Source organism: Octopus sinensis, linkage group LG14, assembly GCF_006345805.1.
Source record: "Octopus sinensis linkage group LG14, ASM634580v1, whole genome shotgun sequence".
Taxonomy (NCBI): Eukaryota; Metazoa; Mollusca; class Cephalopoda; order Octopoda; family Octopodidae; genus Octopus; species Octopus sinensis.
In genome coordinates this window covers 24,916,765-24,921,452 of record NC_043010.1, presented here as the reverse complement: position 1 = coordinate 24,921,452, position 4,688 = coordinate 24,916,765, and the positions used below count along the sequence as shown (strand labels likewise).

At 38.5% G+C, this 4,688-nt stretch overlaps 1 non-coding gene across 1 annotated transcript; it reads left to right on the top strand.

Moving 5' to 3' along the window:
- Positions 1 to 136: 136 nt before the first annotated feature.
- LOC115219597 lies at positions 137 to 255 on the top strand. Its single transcript, XR_003882349.1, has one exon. It is a non-coding gene; the product is annotated as a 5S ribosomal RNA (ribosomal RNA).
- Positions 256 to 4,688: the final 4,433 nt, after the last annotated feature.

Genomic DNA, 4,688 nt, shown 5'->3' with positions numbered 1-4,688 from the left:
TCAAGCGCTTTACAGGTGCGAAACCAATGGTCACTCTCTGTCCGGCAATAACTTTTAACTTCTTAAGGAATATATGAATGCTCTAATGCTTTAGAGGGTGTTGTTTTCTTCGGATATATAAACTACTGACAATATATATCACGGCCACATCACGTTGAAAGCACCGGTTCTCATCCGATCACCGAAGTTAAGCAACGTCGAGCCTGGTTAGTACTTAGATGGGTGACCACTTGGGAAACCGAGGTGCTGTAAGCGTCTCACAGTTTAGCCATAGGAGTGGCTGTGTGGTAAGTCACTTGCTTACCAACCACATGGTTCCGGGTTCAGTCCCACTGCGTGGCACCTTGGGCAAGCATCTTCTATTATAGCCTCGGGCCGACCAAAGCCTTGTGAGTGGAGTTGGTAGACGGAAACTGAAAGAAGCCCGTCGTATATATGTATATATATATAATTTAAAAATAGGATAAAATCTTCATAAGAAATTATCAAGTAGTTAGCGTGAAAAACCTCATAAGAGAAAAAATCAGTAATTTTTTTCCACTTGAATATATTTATTTATATTATATAGAGGGCATTATTACACATAAATGCCGCACGCTAGGAGTTTTGGTAGTTTTGACTTTAAGAGTCCCTCCTAGCGTGCGGCATTATGTGTAATAATGCCCTCTATATAATATATATATATATATATATATATATATATATATATATATATATATAATATATATAAAAGACGAAGACAGTGGTGTAGAAAACAAACAGATGTATTAGTTTAACGCTGGGAATTGAAAAATATTTAATGTTTCGAGCCTACGCTCTTCTACAGAAAGGAACACAGAAAGAAACAAGGAGAGAAAAAAATGTGTGTAGTGGTTACCGATCTATCATGGGGAATGCGGACAGAAGGGTCACACAGGAGAGCTAAGAAGTAGGGGAGATAACAAAGTAGTAGTGATCCCAATACGAAGGTGAGCGCGTGTGTGAGAGAGTACGTATGTGCGTTTGAAAGAGGGCTGGCGATCTTGACGTGTGCGTGTGTGTATGTGTAGGTGTGAAATTGTGGGGATAGGAATTGGTCAGTGCTAGTGTGTGCGTGGTGTTGTGTTGTGATGTGATGTGTTGTGTGGTATGGTGTGATGGTGTTGAGAGGTGGGAGTGGGGAAAGCATAGGTGGGGTGTGGGTTAGGCGGAGTGTTAGGGTAGATCTGGGGTATGAGTGTAGGCAGAGGGTGGCGGTAGAGGTGGGGTATGTGTGTAGGCAGAAGGTGGGGGTAGAGGTGGGGTATGTGGGAGAGGATGTAAGGGATAGGATGGGGTGGGATGGGAAGAATAGGGAAGGTTGGGTCGGAATGTGTTGGGTGGGTGGCCTTATGGAGGAGGGTTGACGGTGTGTTTGTGTTTGGTCCCCCCAACATCGCTTGACAACCGATGCTGGTGCGTAACTTAGCGGCTCGGCAAACGAAACCGAAGAATAAGTACTAGGTTTACAAAGAATAAGTTCTGGGGTCGATTTGCTCGACTAAAGGCGGTGCTCCAGCATGGCCACAGTCAAATGACTGAAACAAGTAAAAGAACAGAAGAATATGTGTAATTAAATGAAGGATCTAAAACCTTCTTAAAGGGATATCTGCATCCAAATTCCTTGGTTTTATCCAGTGTATCAGGAAAAAACCAAAGATGTTGGCTTCGTATTGATGAGATATGGGTATAATATTGTATTTGCATGAAAAAAACCCCGGAGAAACTGAGATACAGGCAAATTTATTAGAACATATTTAATTCCAAACAAATGCAAATTCTTAGAACCTACAATTGTTTCCATGCCCAATTAATTCAATTTGAGAAATTAAATAAAATTAAAGTTTCATATTGAATATAGGTAATTGGACATTTCGTCAGGGTAAGAATTTGATGCAAAAACGCACATATCTGAGTCTATTAAGGATCTACCACCGCGTAGGAATGTAGCTCCTTTCTATCAAATTCTTTCCTTTACGAAATATCCAATTAGCTATATTCAATATGAAACTTTAAATTAATTTAATTTAAATTCAAATTACGATGAAAGTAAACAAATAAACGAAGTTTGCTTTAGAAGCATTGAGATGTCTTTGAAAGTTAAAGAAGTGATTTTAAATTCTCAAATGCAGGATAATGCTAATAATATAGCCTGAACAGGATAAGCTACCCTTATTTTGCAGAAAAAAGTGTTGGCGGCCGGCTATATTATTAGCATTCAGGCTACATTATTAACATTATCCTGCGTTTGAGAATTTAATATCACTTCTTTAATTTAATTTAATTTCTCATATTGGGCATGGAAACAATTGTAGGTGCTAAGAGTTTGCTTTTGTTTGGAATTGAGGATGTTCTTATAAACCGATTTCTATATCTCAATTTCTCCGTTTTCTTTTTCTCATATATAAACAATAAATATTTATATATATAAACTCAGTAAATCACTTCAAACAATCTATACACACACACACACACGCGCGCACACACGCGCGCGCGCACACACACATACATATGTATATGCACACACGCATATACACGTATGTAAAAATAAAAAAAATGTTCTGCTCATGTGTTACTGGTCGGGTGACACTGGTCCTGTGACGCCGAAAACCGGCTTTGCAGGAAAATATTGTACACATGTCAAATGATATTGTACGATTGTGTGGGAAGCGCAAAAAGGGGAAAAACAGGGATTAGAATTTTGTGTGATTTATCTGAAATTTTCTCGGGTTGTACATTATTGTAGATGACCCTACGTTGACCTTCATTCTATTGACCCTTTTAAGGGAGAATGGAATTTTCTAGGTATCGCTCAAAATGGTATGCAACGTTGTTTTGTCATGCAAATTTTTTTTGTTGTGAAGGTCCGTAGTGAGCTTCGCTATTGTGGTTCATGGACACACGGTTTTGCGTGTATGTGTGTGTGTGTATATGTATATATATATACTAACAGTCTACAAATACATATCTATCTATCTATTTATCTATCTATCTATCTGTCTATCTATCTATCTATCTATCTATCTATCTATCTATCTATCATCATCATCATCATCATCATCATCAATGTTCGATTTCCACGCAGGGGATAGAGTGGCAGAATCGTTAAAGCGCCGGAAAAAAGCTTTGCCGTTGTTGTTCTGACTCTTTACATTCGAAGTTTAAATGGCACCGATTTAAACTTTGCCTTTTATATAGGTGCAGGCATGACTGTTGTTAAAAAGCTCGTTTATAAATTCTTATGATGTCAGCAATATTTATCATATTGAAGTCAAACCAGGTAATGATATTTTTAATGCATTTAATACGTACGTTTCAAATCATTACGCAATAGATAAAAATGGAAATTCATTTCTTACGCAAGATCGTCCACAGAAAATGTTTCAAAATATTTTGAAATGTCTTGCGTTAGAGATGAATTTCCTTTTTATCTATTATGCAGTGATCAGAAACGTACGTAACCAAATGCATTCAAAATAACATTATTTGATTTGATTTTATTGTTACACATTATACGACTCTTATGTCCTGTAGAACCAAGTCAGTGCCAACATCGGATATCATAACAAGGATTTGGGGTGGTTCTCTTCACTTGAGTCCGAAATACACAAAATACACACACACGAAATACACGAAATAACACGAAATAAACACACACACACACACACCACACACACACACACAAATGTATGTCATTGTCCAGTTTTATTTCAAAATTTCTTGCCAATAGAGAAAGAGCCGCTTTCTATTGGAATTTCAACAGCAACAACAGGATGTTTTTGTATATATATAAGTGTAGATTTGTATGTGTTACCTTGTGTATGTATTCTCATGCATAGTTCCATATGTAGACATGCTCGTATTTAAATGCTAGACTTCTGGAAAGTTTTATAGATTTTTACAGTTACAGTGATGGATTGAATTAGCTTTCTCCTTTCTGGTTTTGGAAGCCTAATTTCTCAAGATTGGTATTTAGGCAGTGTGTTGCATATCCCAGCGCCCCAATAATTACAGGTATAAACCTGAACTTGTAACCTGGATAGGGTAACTGCTGATTTCTCAATAGTTCAGCATAGGTGTTCTCTTTTTCACCGATCTTCAGCTTTATGTTAACATCCGTTGAGCAGCTAATTTCCACAACCGTGCACAGTTTCTCTTCTCTATTGCAAATCATTATATCAGGTCTGTCTGTATGTATGTATGTATGTTTCTATCTATCTATCTATCTATCTATCTATCTATCTATCTATCTATCTATCTATCTATCTATCTATCTATCTATCTATCTATCTATCTATCTATCTATCTATCTATCTATCTATCTATCTATCTATCTATCTCGGGTGGCAGAGGCGCAACAGAGCAACAAAGCCACCATTCGGTCTGTGGTAGATGAACAGGGGCGAGAATTGATCGAGCCAAGTAAAATGTGTGAGGCCTTTCAACAGCATTTTGCCCGACTGTTCGGGACGAGTGGCGGGCAAGAACGTAGGGTGGACTTCAGTGCCTACCTACACAGCCTACCACGACTCTCGACAAGAGAGGCAGGGTGCTGCGAAGGTGCCATCACGGCGGCGGACGTGCAGGACGCGATGGCAGAATGCTCGAGGGACAAATCGCCGGTTGGATGGTCTACCCTACGAGCTTTACAGTTGTATGCCAGACTTGTT